The sequence below is a fragment of the Rana temporaria genome, chromosome 12, assembly GCF_905171775.1.
Source record: "Rana temporaria chromosome 12, aRanTem1.1, whole genome shotgun sequence".
Lineage (NCBI taxonomy): Eukaryota > Metazoa > Chordata > Amphibia > Anura > Ranidae > Rana > Rana temporaria.
Window position 1 is genome coordinate 133,789,573 of NC_053500.1, and position 14,761 is coordinate 133,804,333.

Sequence of the window (14,761 nt, forward strand, 5' to 3'; positions counted from 1 at the left end):
ATCCAGATTTTTCTCTCTCCAGTTTTAGTAAGTCAAGTTTCAGCCAGGACTGTTCATTTTATTGATTTGAATCTTCTTTTAGAGCAGCCATTTGCTGAAAGATAATTCTCCCATCTAAAAAGTCCTGGTAGCAAACAGGAAGAGTTGGGCATTTTTTCCATTTGTTTTCGGTGTGGTTGTAAAGCGTGTGATATAATAGAACTATTTATTCAGTCTTTTTTAAGCATGAAAAAAAAGTAAATTGAATGAGCATTGTAGGAATGGAAGTTGTCCTTTTTAATCTCTCCCCCCCCCCCCCCGCTCCAATTGAGTGGCATCTACCTTTTCAAATGACTTACCTTTTAAATATTGGGTATGCAGTGCAGGGGCAGGGCAAAACAAGGATCTCAGGGGCAGGGCTAAGGGTAAGACTTTATGTAGGTGCCAATTCAAGGGAGTGGGGGGGGGGGAGGATAAAGAGACCATTTAAAGCCCAACTTTGGGAAAACGAGAAGTTCTCCATTGTAAAGGCGGCCCACACTGCAAGGGTTATCCGCTTGTTTCTGTCTGTCTAGGAGACCGGAATAGCAGGTTTATTTTCTTGCTCCCTTACATTCCAACAGTGGACTGTCCCTCGGGGCCCTCAGCTGCAAGGCAAGGCTGTGGGCCCTCTCTTGGTCTTAATGATGTCAGAGGACTATAGACCATTGGAGTGTGGGGAAAGCATGTCAGGCCCCGTACACAGGGCCGAACATGTCCGCGGACCAGTTTCAGCGGACATGTTCGGTCGTGTGTACGGCCGATCGGATAGGTTTCCAGCGGACAAATGTTTCTTATCATGCTAAGAAACATGTCCGCTGGAAGCCTGTCCGTCGGACATGTTCGGTCATCTGTACAGACTCACCGGACATGCCCGCTCGGCCGAAAGCCCTCCCATGCGTCGAAGTGATTCGATGCATGCGCGGAAGCATTGATCTTCCAGGGCCGCGCACGTCGCCGCGTAATCGTCCCGGCGACGACGCGGCCACGTCACCGCGTATCGTGTCCGCGCGGATTTCTGTTTGATGGTGTGTACAACCATCAGACAGAAATCCGACAGCGGACTGTCAGCTGAAAACGGTCCGGCGGACCGTTTTCAGCGGACAGTCCGTCCGTGTGTACGCGGCCTAAGGCTTCATTCAGACGAGGCGGACTCCATCGCTACGGAGTCCACCAGCTCAGCGGGAGATCTCTCAGCTGATCTCCACTGAGCTGGCGGATGACAGGTCCCTCTCTGCTCACTGAGCGGGGAGGGGCTTGTCGAGCGCCGCTGTCCCCTATGGAGAGATCTGATGAAAATGAACAGCATGTCCGTTTTCTTTAGATCTCATCCGATCCGCCATGGACGACGGATGGCGACATATTGCCATACGTCTGATTTTATCGGATCGGGTCGGATGTCAGCAGACATGTCACCGCTGACATCCGACGCTCCACAGGCTTGCATGGAGCCGCCATTCAGGTCCGCCGACAAAACTGACAGGCGGACCTGAACTGTCCGACAGTGTGAAAGGGGCCTAAAACTACTGTACCTGGTTCCCCTAATTATAAACAAGCAAAAAACCCTTAGCAGTGCGGGCCCAACTGCAAGAGAGGACTTGTTCTTTTCCCGTAGTTAAGCTTTAACTAGAAGTAAAGTTGATGAAAATTTTCGTCATTTCCATCTAATTGCAAACCAATTCTAAAACTGCAAATGTGTGTGGCACCATTAATGGATAGAAGCATCTGATTGGCTATGTCTAATGGCTACTAGTTTTATTGGCTAATAGAGGCGAGAAACCGACCCATTAAGGAAATTCTGTACTTTTCATAGCAACCAATCAGATTCTTCCGATCTTGCAACATAAAAAGTAACAGGTTGCAGTGCGCCAACGCTGACCGTTCCTTCCGTTTTGCCATACACAAGGCCCATTTCTCTTTACAAAGGCAGTGACAATCCACTCGCGTCCTTCAGTGCATCGTCGGCGTAACATAACGACGTAGCCGCTGAACAGTAAAAGCAGAAGTTTCTATGTAGAAAGTGAACGATATATCTTTAGAAGGCAAGTTCTATTTTTCTACGTAAAAAAAATGAAAAAACATAAAATGAAACTAACTGAAAGACTATGTAGTTAAAAAGAATACATTCTTATGTAGCTGGATATTAATTCCCTAATGCAATGTAAATATACAAAAATGTGAATAATAACAAGGTTATTTGTGAGTAATATGTGACTGATGGATTTTGAAATGATCTATTAAAATACTATGCCCCAATACTGAAACCATAGCCTGCTTTCATTTGTACAGAATTGTTGTTTTTTTTTTAATATGTATATGTATGTTTGTATATGTCTATGGAACTTTGCAAAATAGATCCTTTTGATGCATTTGTGTGCTATGTGTCCTTGTTGTCGAATTCTGGGGGGGGGGGGTAGAAGGGGGCCTACACACTACTATCAGGTTGGCTGCTACATTCAGTTTAGTCTAAAGCAGCATTTGGGCCTGTGTTGATGGGCCTTTGTTTGCATTAACCACTTGAGATCCGCGCTATAGACAAAAGACGTCCACAGCGCAGCTCTCAAGTGCCGAGTGGACGTCTTTGGACGTCTTTTTCTGTGCATTACCCGTGCGCGCCGCTGGGGGGGCGCGCAGCGGGTAAACACTGTGCCGGCGCATCGCTGAGAAGCCGATGCGTGTACCTGGCGGCCGCGATGTCCGCCGGGTACACGCGATCGCCGGTGACAGCAGGGACGTGGATCTGTGTGTGTAAACGCAGAGCTCCACGTCCTGTCAGGGAGAGAGGAGACCGATCTGTGTCTCTTGTACATAGGGTCACAGCATCGGTCACCTCTCCCAGTCAGTCCCCTCCCCCCCACACAGTTAGAACACAGCCAGGGAATACATTTAACCCCTTCCTCACCCCTTAGTGTTAACCCCTTCCCTGCCAGTCACATTTATACAGTAATTAGTGCATTTTTATAGCACTGATCGCTGTATAAGTTTGAATGGTCCCAAATTTGTGTCAAAAGTGTCCGATATGTCCGTCGCAATATCGCAGGCCTGACAAACAAAAAAAAAAATCGCAGATCGCCGCCATTACTAGTAAAAAACTAGAAAAGATACAATTTCTGGGGAAATTGTGCGGCGTGGTCTTGCCTGCACCAATACTCCTGACTGGAGACGGTGCCCCTGGAGATGTAAATGTGATCCAACCGTGTGTCGATCCAATTCGGTCCATTGCCCCATCAAAAACTGCTCCATCAAAAACTAGCCCATCAAAACTGCACCATCAAAACTGCACCATCCTATTTGCCCCATCAAAAACTGGCTGCTATGGAGTGGTTGCTATGGAGTGGTTGCTATGGAGTGGTTGCTATGGAGTGGTTGCTACGGACTGATTGCTGTGCTATAACTTTTGCACAAACCGGTCAAATACGCTTATTGCAAATTTTTTTTTTTTTTTTTTAACAAAAATATGTAGAAGAATACGTATCGGCCTAAACCGAGGAAAAAATTATTATATATTTTTTTTTTAAATTGGGATATTATTATAACAAAAAGTAAAAAATATTGTGTTTTTTTTTCCAAATTTTCTGTCTTTTTTTTGTTTATAGCGCAAAAAATAAAAATCGCAGAGATGATCAAATACCACCAAAAGAAAGCTCCATTTGTGGGAAAAAAATGATACAAATATAATTTGGGTACAGTGTTGTATGACCGCGCAATTGTCACTCAAAATGCGTCAGCGCTGAAAGCTGAAAATTGGTCTGGGCACGAAGGGCGTTTAAGTGCCCAGTAATGAAGTGGTTAAACCGGTTTTATGCAAAATAAAGGGTCAACCGTAAGTCAAACGTGCTAATGAATTCCGAATAAGTGTCTCAAGCTGATGCCATTGAGGCAGGTCCTTTCTCAACCGTTTTACCACAGAGGAACCCTTGAAATAATTTCAGGTCTCAGGGAACTCTTGTTAAAAATGATTATAGCTTCAGGTGCAACAGTCACAAGGGAAGAAAAGGGCCTCCTCACACTGGTGGACAGTGGAAAACATGCCATGTACACTGGTGGTCAGTAGGGGAAATGGCCATTAAAATAATGGTCACTCTAGTGCACCCATACATTAGGGGACAGTGGAAAGAATGTTCCTTGTAATGCTGGTCAGTTAAAGAATGGCCATTAAAATAGTGGTCACTGTAGCTCACCCATACATTTGGGGACAACGGAAAAAATGGTCCTGGCAATGCAGGTCTGTTGGAAGAATGCCCATGAAAATAGTGGTTAATGTAGTATACATCGGGGACAGTGGAAGAATGCTCCTTACAAACAATGGTGGTCAGTTTGAAGAATGCCCATGACAATAGTGGTCACTGTAGTATACATCGGGGACAGTGGAAGAATGCTCCTTACAATGGTGGTCAGTTTGAATAATGTCCATCAAAATAGTGGTCACTGTAGTACAGTACATACATTGGGGGTGGTCAGTTCGAAAAATGGTCTTAAAAATAGTGGTCACTGTAGTGCACCCACGCAGTAGGGGACAGTGGAAAGACTGATCCTTACAATAGTGGTCAGTTGGAAGAATGCCCATTACAATAATGTTCACTGGAGTGCACCTATATACATCAGGGGACAGTAGGAAGAATGCTTCTTACTATAGCTGTCAGTTGGAAAAATACCAATTAAAATCGTGGTCACTGTAGTGCCATCATATAATACAGGACAGTAGGAAGAATTCTCCTTACAATGGTGGTCAGTTTGAAGAATGCCCATGAAAATAGTGGTCACTGTAGTATATATCGGGGACAGTGGAAGAATGCTCCTTACAAGGGTGGTCAGTTTGAATAGAGTTCATCAAAATAGTGGTCACTGTAGTACAGTACATTGGTAGTGGTCACTGTAGTACAGTACATACATTGGTAGTGGTCACTGTAGTACAGTACATACATTGGTAGTGGTCACTGTAGTACAGTACATACATTGGGAGTGGTCAGTTTGAAAAATGGCCTTAATAGTGGTCACTGTAGTGCACCCATACAGTAGGGTACAGTGGAAAGACTGATCCTTACAATAGTGGTCAGTTGGAAGAATGCCCATTACAATAATGTTCAATGGAGTGCACCTATATACATCAGGGGACAGTAGGAAGAATGCTTCTTACTATAGCTGTCAGTTGGAAAAATACCAATTAAAATAGTGGTCACTCTTTACTGTAAAAAAAAAAAAAAAAAAATAGTGGTCACTGTAGTGCCATCATATAATACAGGACAGTAGGAAGAATTCTCCTTACAATGGTGGTCAGTTTGAAGAATGCCCATTAACATAGTGGTCACTGTAGTACAAACATTGGGGGACAGTGGAAGAATGCTTCTACAGTGGTGGTCATTGGGAAGATTGTCTTTCTTATGAACAGCTAACATGATCCCCCCTGTGATCTCATCCCAGTGTCCCCCCTGTGATCTCCTACCTTATCCCAGTGTCCCCCCTTGTACTCCCCTCCCTCATCCCAGTGTCCCCCTGTGATCTCCTCCCTTATCCCAGTGTCCCCCCTGTGCTCCCCTCCCCCATCCCAGTGTCCCCCCTGTTCTCCCCTCCCTCATCCCAGTGTCCCCCCTGTGATCTCCTCCCTCATCCCAGTGTCCCCCCTGTGATCTCCTCCCTCATCCCAGTGTCCCCCCTGTGATCTCCTCCCTCATCCCAGTGTCCCCCCTGTGCTCCCCTCCCTCATCCCAGTGTCCCCCCTGTGATCCCCTCCCTCATCCCAGTGTCCCCCCTGTGATCTCCTCCCTCATCCCAGTGTCCCCCCCGTGCTCCCCTCCCTCATCCCAGTGTCCCCCCGTGCTCCTTCTCTCTCTGTCACCTACCTTTGCTGCCCCTGCAATAAAATTGAAATCTGTATAATAATCTCAGAGAGGAGGGGGGAGGGGGGGTGCAACGTGCAATGCCTCGTGAGAGAGATTATTATACAGATTACAATTTGCACCCCCCCCCCCTGTCACCTTTGCTGCCCCTTGGGTGCTGATATTACTGCAATCTTGGGTGCTGATATTACTGCAATCTTGGGTGTGGATATTACTGCAATATTGGGTGCTGATATTACTGCAATCTTGGGTGCTGATATTACTGCAATCTTGGGTGCTGATATTACTGCAATCTTGGGTGCTGATATTACTGCAATCTTGGGTGCTGATATTACTGCAATCTTGGGTGCTGATATTACTGCAATCTTGGGTGCTGATATTACTGCAATCTTGGGTGCTGATATTACTAGGGTTGCCACCTTTTCTTCAAGCCAAACCCAAACACTTTAGCGGCACAGGGCACTTTTTTCCCCCGTAGTATACACAATAGGATAATAAAAGACCTGGGACACCTTTGGGTGCCTCAAGGAGAGTGGTATTGCAGCGTGCTGCGGAAAACAGTGGGTGTGGCCAAACTGCTCTTGCTGAAATCGTGGCTCCCCCTCAGTGATGCCAAATGTGCCCCCAGACAGCGGCCCGCATCTCCCGAATGGCAACAGATTTTTGTGTGACTACCTCAGTTACTTGGGGAGCCACAGCCCAGTCTAAATAATGTGTCCGGGTTTCAGGCAGACTGAAACCCGGACACAAGATCCCAAACCCGAACTGTCCGGGTGGCGCAGTGGATGGTGACAGTGGGGCAGTGGATGGTGACAGTGGGGCAGTGGATGGTGACAGTGGGCAGTGGATGGTGACAGTGGGGCAGTGGATGGTGCCATTGTATGGTGACAGTAGGGCAGTGGATGGTGACAGTGAGGCAGTGGATGGTGACAGTGGGGCAGTGGATGGTGCCATTGTATGGTGACAGTGGTGCAGTGGATGGTGACAGTGGGGCAGTGTATGATAACAGTGGGGCAGTGGATGGTGACAGTGGCGCAGTGGATGGTGACATTGTATGGTGGCAGTGGATGGTGACATTGTATGGTGACAGTGGCACAGTGCAGTCCATTTAACATGGTTTCCTATGGAACAATCTGCAAAATGCAAAACGCACTAAAAATGCCATAGGTATGAATCTTTGCCAAAAAAATAAAAATGGAAGCTGCTCGGTTTCTATGCACAGCTGCACCAGATTTTGCACTCTCCAGTTTTAGTAAATCATCTCCTTCGTGTGCCTTAAAATTAACATTAGTGTATTTTTTACTGACATTTTTTCCTAAACCATTGCAACTAATATTTTCACAAAAATTGGAACTATCGCTATTTTATTCTCTAGGGCAGTGATGGCGAACCTTGGCACCCAGATGTTTTGGAACTACATTTCCCATGATGCTCAACTACACTGCAGAGTGCATGAGCATCATGGGAAATGTAGTTCCAAAACATCTGTGGTGCCAAGGTTCTCCATCACTGCTCTGGGGTGTCCGATTTCCGAAAATATCATGTTTGGGGGTTTCAACTAATCTTCAGGCCTAAAAAAAATTGATGGTTGCCATAGGGCAGTGAAGCAATTCCCTGAGAAATGTGCTTAGATGAGGATGGGATTTGAACCCATGCGTGCAGAGCACAATGGATCGTCCGTGGACAGTCCACCGCCTTAACCACTCGGCCACCTCATCAAATTCACACCCCTGATGACGTCATTACATCATTTAATTTAGCATTGGGTTAATAAGACATTAGCATGGCCTAGCTTTATAGCCTCAGCACCTCACTGCATCCTATGAAACAAAAAAAAAAAATCAAACCACTGCACAATCTTCCCTTTCCCTGTCCATAGGTTGTTAAAATGCAGCTTCTCAGTTACAAATTCATCCTGCTGTAGTTAAGGCCGCCTCTAACATGAAATCCTCACCCATTGAACAATAAAAAAATGTAGGGAATGGCCATTCAGTTGCCTTTTTGTGTGTTTTTATTTTGGGTGGTTTGTTGCTCTGGAACATGGGTGCTCCACCTGTGGCCCTCCAGCTGTTGTGGAACTACAAGTCCCATCATGCCTCTGCCTTTGGGAGTCATGCTTGTAACTGGTAAGCTTCATGGGACTTGTAGTTCCGCAACAGCTAGAAGGCCACCGGTTGAGCACCCATGCGTCTGAAGAGTAAATCCTGCATTGCAGTCTTGGGCCCAAAGAGGAAGCTCTAAATGCACAATTTATGAAAAAGCCCAAACACTTTTTTTTTTTGGTTAATGCTCTTTAGGCGTTAAAGTAATTGTAAAGGTCCATGCAACCTGTAGGAAATTGGACAATCAGGTCCATGGAGGGCCATGCAACCAATAGGAAATTGTACAATCAGGTTGCATGGAGGGCCATGCAACCTATAGGAGTTTGTGTAACCTGTAGGACAGGGATATGCAATTAGCGGACCTCCAGCTGTTGCAAAACTACAAGTCCCATCATGCCTCTGGGTGTCATGCTTGTGGCTTTCAGAGTCTTGCTATGCCTCATGGGACTTGTAGTTCTGCAACAGCTGGAGGTCCGCTAATTGCATATCCCTGCTGTAGGAGATTTGTACAATCAGGTTGGATGGAGGGCCATGCAACCTGTAGGAGATTGTACAATCGGGTCCATGCTGTATGGAGGGCCATGCAACCTATAGGAGTTTGGGTAACATGTAGGAGATTTGTACAATCATCTTGGATGGAGGGCCATGCAACCTGTAGTTAATTGTACAATCAGGTTGGATGGAGGGCCATGCAACCTATAGGAGTTTGTGTAACCTGTAGGAGATTTGTACAATCAGGTTGCTTGGAGGGCCATGCAACCTGTAGGTGATTGTGTAACCTGTAGGAGATTGTACCAACAGGCAGGCCTGTCGATACAGGACAGGCAAAACAAACAATTGCTTGGGGCCCCCGAGCTGGCCTGGGGCCCCCAACTTCCCCTTCCCAGGCTGTAGCATGGCCAAGCTCCTCTTCCTTCCTGTCAGTCCAGCCAGGTACCGCGCATGGTACAGGAGATTCAGTTTCCTGTTCCCGGCCGCACTGACAGGAAGTGCACACTGAGTGCTGACTTCCTTTCAGTCCAGCCGGGAACACAGGAAACTGAATCTCCTGTACCGCGCGGTACCCAGCCCAGCCCGGGGAATATCTGATAGGGGACTGCGGACCCATAATGATAGAACCACGGACTGACAGGAGGAAGAGGAGCTTGGCCACGCTACAGCGGCAGCCTACAGGGAAAAAGGGTAGGTGAGAATAGAAAAACATAAGGACTGGGGGGAAGAACATGGGTGTAAAAAATGTGTGTAGCGTTAAAGTAGGCTTTGCGTGCGGGGAGATGCTTGAGGGCCCCCATTTTGCTTGGGGCCCCCAAATTCCTTCAAACGGCCCTGCCAACAGGTTGCATGTGTTGCTTCCCACACTTTACAGTCGAGACAGCACACAGACGGGACAGCAGAGAAGAGCTGTACAGTGGACTGACTACAATCTCTTTTTAGCCCTTTGCACAGTAAACTGCCTTAAAGATGACCCTCCTCCTTTCTCAGCACGGACTTGGGACCGGCCACGGCGGAGTTAACTCTAATAGGCCCTCTTCTTTTATGCTTGAGCCACTATTTTGCAGCTTAAAGCTTTGGTAGCTCAGCCAACACGTTCAGCTGGCTGATGTTGCTACAAGGCTGGATAGGCCCTATTCTTATTTTATGCTTGCAGTAGCAAATGTTTTTTACAGGGCTGGCTTGCTTGGCCCAGCACTCAATCCTCTTTTCACAGCACGGGCATGGGACCGGTCATGGCAGAGTTAAAAAAATTGGGACCGGCCCCAGATAGCCAATGTACATATTGCCATTTTGGATTTTCAAAACTTCACTTCATGTATATCGCTGTATAATGCAACACAAATGTTTTTTTGTTTTTTTTCGCTGTATGTCCTTGTACCATGCCCTTTGACTAAATAAAAAATTTGTAAAAAAAAAACAAGTGGAATTTGGGTGAGCCAAGATGGTTTTCAATTTGGAATAGCTTGGCATCTTATTTGGAATTTCCCATTGAAATGCATGGCTGTCATGGTGCCGTGTTTGGTGCCATATTTTATGATTTATATCACTTGGTTCAGGCCAAATTGAACTTTAATAGAAGGATGCCCAATGAGAATAAAACAAGTGGAATTTGAGTGAGCCAAGATAGTTTTAATATAGGAATAGCTTGGCTTCTTATTCGGAATTTCCCATTGAAATGTATGGCTGTCAGAGTGCCATATTTTAGGATTTAGATCACTTGGTTCGGGCCAAATTGAACTTTCCTACATAGTAGGATGCCCAATGAGTATAGAACAATTGGAATTTGGGTGAGCCAAGATGGTTTTCATATAGGAATATCTTGGCTTCTTATTCTGAATTTTTTGATGGGCATACATGTGCCATTTATAAATTCCGAAGCATGGGGGCATCCTCCCTCAAAAAAGTTATGTCACGTACACACAATCTGACTTTTCCACGGGCAAGCCTCCGTCTGAATTTCAACCGTATGTTCGCGGCATTAGGAGCAAAAATCACTCCTCCGCCCCTGCTGCCCCCATGCTTCGGCATATATGCTCTTTTTTTTTAACTGTGGTGGTGAAATTACTGCCCTTGATCTGACCTTCGCGGTGATACCTCACATGCATGGTGCAATTACTGTTTACATATGACACCAGACTGACGCTTGCGTTTGCCTTTGCACGAGAGCAGGGGGGGACAGGGGTGTTTTTTTTTTTGTTTGTTTTTTTATTATTTATTTTGCTTTTTTTTAAACTGTTCCTTCCATTTTATTTATTTTTTTATCATTTTTATTGTTATCTCAGGGAATGTAAATATCCCCTATAATAGCAATAGGTAGTGACAGGTACTCTTTTTTGAAAAAATTGGGGTCTATTAGACCCTAGATCTCTCCTCTGCCCTCAAAGCATCTGACCACACCAAGATCGGTGTGATAAAATGTTTTCCCAATTTCCCAATGGTGCTATTTATATCCGGGGGGAACATTCCCTCCCACTGCTTGTAAAAACAGTCTAGAGGCTAATTAGCCGCTAGGATTGCTTTTACATGAAAGCCGACCGCAGGCTGAAAAGAATGATACCAAGATGATACCTAAACCCGCAGGCATCATTCTGGTATAACCATTTTAAAGTTCAGCAACATACCAGTACGTTGCTGGTCCTTGTTGGACATGTATTGTAATCTTTTTTTTTTATGCAGCCTGTTGGCTGAACGAAAAAGATTGATGGGTGGGTATGCCCACCATTAGAATACCTCCCTTCATCCACCCACTTCTAATGATGGGCATACATGCACCATTTATATATGCCGAAGCATGGGGGCATCCTCCCGCAAAAAAGTTATGCCACGTACACACGGTCTGATTTTTCCACAGGCAAGCCTCCGTCGGAATTTCGACCGTATGTACGCGGCATTAGGAGCAAAAATCGCTCCTCCGCCCCTGCTGCCCCCATGCTTCGGCATATATGCTCTTTTTTTTTTAACTGTGGTGGTGAAATCGCCTCCTACAGCGTTGGAGTCACGGCTTTATGTATCGTGGGAGCAAACGCTGTTGCTGTCAAGATACATAAATCCGCACTGCAACTGAATGGCATACCTGCTAAGCAAATGATGGTTAACATTAAAACAAAGTAACATTACAGAATAACAGTAAGACCTTATCGTACCATACCTGCAAAGCAAATACCAAAAAAAACTGTAAAAATTAAAAAAAAAATTAACGCAACCTGTGCCTAAAATATATATATGCCGAAGCATGGGGGCATCCTCCCGCAAAAAGTTATGCCACGTACACACGGTCGGACTTTTCCACAGGGAAGCCTCCTTCGGAATCTCGACCATATGTTCGCGGCATTAGGAGCAAAATCGCTCCTCCGCCCCTGCTGCCCCCATGCTTCGGCATATATGCTCTTTTTTTTTTTTAACTGTGGTGGTGAAATCGCCTCCTACAGCGTTGGAGTCACGGCTTTATGTATCGTGGGAGCAAACGCTGTTGCTGTCAAGATACATAAATCCGCACTGCAACTGAATGGCATACCTGCTAAGCAAATGATGGTTAACATTAAAACAAAGTAACATTACAGAATAACAGTAAGACCTTATCGTACCATACCTGCAAAGCAAATACCAAAAAAAACTGTAAAAATTAAAAAAAAAATTAACGCAACCTGTGCCTAAAATATATATATGCCGAAGCATGAGGGCATCCTCCCGCAAAAAAGTTATGCCATGTACACACGGTCAGATTTTTCCACGGGCAAGCCTCCGTCGGAATTTCGACCGTATGTACGCGGCATTAGGAGCAAAAATCGCTCCGCTGCCCCCATGCTTCGGCATATATGCTCTTTTTTTTTTAACTGTGGTGGTGAAATTACTGCCCTTGATCTGACCTTCACGGTGATACCTCACATGCATGGTCCAATTACTGTTTACATATGACACCAGACTGACGTTTGCCTTTGCATGAGAGCAGGGGGGGGACAGGGTGTTTTTTTTTTGTTTGTTTTTTTATTATTTATTTTGCTTTTGTCCCCTGTCACCCAGTCCCCTGCTGTCACCCAGTCCCCTGCTGTCACCCAGTCCTCTGTCACCCAGCCTGCTGTCACCCAGTCCCCTGTCACCCAGCCCCTCTGTCACCCTGTCCTCTGTCACCCAGCCCCTCTGTCACCCAGCCCTCTGTCACCCAGCCCTCTGTCACCCAGCCTGCTGTCACCCAGTCCTCTGTCACCCAGCCCCTCTGTCACCCAGCCCCTCTGTCACCCTGTCCTCTGTCACCCAGCCCCTCTGTCACCCAGCCCCTCTGTCACCCAGCCCTCTGTCACCCAGCCCTCTGTCACCCAGCCTGCTGTCACCCAGTCCCCTGTCACCCAGCCCCTCTGTCACCCAGCCCCTCTGTCACCCTGTCCTCTGTCACCCAGCCCTCTGTCACCCAGCCCTCTGCAGACACCCCCCCACCCTCCTCCATCAGTACAGACCCCCCCCCCAGTGAAGACCCCCCTGCATCAGCAAACTTGTCCCCAGAGACTGCGTCCTTGTCCACTGACACTGTTCACTACCCCCCACCACCACCAAAAAAATAAAAAAACACTGTAAAAAACAAACTACATTTTTACATTTTTAAATTGTACTATTTTTGCCCCCTGATATAGTTACATAGTTAGTCAGGTTGAAAAAAGACACAAGTCCATCCAGTCCAACCACAAAAAAATAAACAAACAAAATAAAAAACACAGTACAATCCCATACCCCCAACTCCATACCCACAGTTGATCCAGAGGAAGGCAAAAAACCCCAGCAGAGCATGATCCAATTTGCTACAGCAGGGGAAAAAATTCCTTCCTGATCCCCCGAGAGGCAATCGGATTTACCCTGGATCAACTTTACCTACACATCTTAGTTCTCAGTTATATTATAATAATCAGCCATCTCAATAGTCCAATGGCCATTTTCTCCTGGAGGTGTGTTGTCACGCTCAACTCCTGCAACACTGCTTAGAGAGGACAATGCATTTGGCCAGTGGGCTTGAAGCCTGCTTATGAAGTTAAGAACTGGAGATGCTTCCTCAGTGCCAAATGATGAGGTGTTTTCATCTGTTTCAGGTATGGTAATACGAACAGATGGCTCATCATCTGCGGTGTCATAGGAAACGCTATCTGTTGCAGAAGGAGTAGTGACTCTCTCCTGTGAACAAGTCCGGACATTTCCGGAGACTGCTTCCTCGGCCCCGGAGACTGCTTCCTCGTCCCCGGAGACTGCTTCCTCGTCCCCAGAGACTGCTTCCTCATCCCCGGAGACTGCTTCCTTGTCCTCGTCGACTGCTTCCTCATCCTCTGGGCCTGCTTCCTCGTCCCCGGAGACTGCTTCCTCGTCCCCGGAGACTGCTTCCTCGTCCCCGGAGACTGCTTCCTCGTCCTCGTCGACTGCCTCTTCGTCCTCTGGGCCTGCTTTCTCGTCCCCGGAGACTGCTTCCTCGTCCCCGGAGACTGCTTCCTCGTCCTCGGAGACTGCTTCCTCGTCCCCGGAGACTGCTTCCTCGTCCCCGGAGACTGCTTCCTCGTCCCCGGAGACTGCTTCCTCGTCCCTGGAGACTGCTTCCTCGGCCCCGGAGACTGCTTCCTCGTCCCCGGGGACTGCTTCCTCGTCCCCGGAGACTGCTTCCTCGTCCCCGGAGACTGCTTCCTCGTCCCCGGGGACTGCTTCCTCGTCCCCGGGGACTGCTTCCTCGTCCCCGGAGACTGCTTCCTCGTCCCCGGGGACTGCTTCCTCGTCCCCGGGGACTGCTTCCTCGTCCCCGGGGACTGCTTCCTCGTCCCCAGAGACTGCTTCCTCGTCCATGGAGACTATCGAAGAGCCTGTTGGTTCTTGCCCTGGACCTGTCTCTCCATCCACTTTTATGTGGGTGCGCCATTTTCTGTAAAGAGCAAAGAGAAATTACATAAAGCACTGTTTGTAGAATAAACCGAGAGCTCAACAAATTATACTACTTCTGGCTGGGAAGACACTCTTGAAAAGAATTAAAGTGCTAACGGTACTTACCTTCGCACCATGTATACGACAGTGGCCAGGATGAAAATGACGAATACGCATCCTCCTGCAATTAAATTAATGTAAAGCAGTGGCATTTTCTTCTGCTTGGTGGTCCTTTGTTCTTCTTCTTCTTCTTTGTCGTCATTCTTATAGGGAAAATCTGTAAGGAACACAGAGAAGACTGGTTAGAAGGTGAAAAGACTAGAGATCCTACCAGTAACACACTTCCTGTCCTAGTGTGACAACGCTCGCTAATAATAGAGTACCCATGGGGTATTAGCGTTGTCACCCTAGGAAGGACTTCAG

The 14,761-nt window shown here is 46.9% G+C and overlaps 1 non-coding gene across 1 annotated transcript; it reads right to left on the reverse strand.

The window, feature by feature from the left end:
• Nucleotides 1–7,484: 7,484 nt before the first annotated feature.
• Nucleotides 7,485–7,573, reverse strand: TRNAD-GUC. Its single transcript is given in 2 exon segments — nt 7,485–7,529; nt 7,537–7,573. It is a non-coding gene; the product is annotated as a tRNA-Asp (tRNA).
• Nucleotides 7,574–14,761: the final 7,188 nt, after the last annotated feature.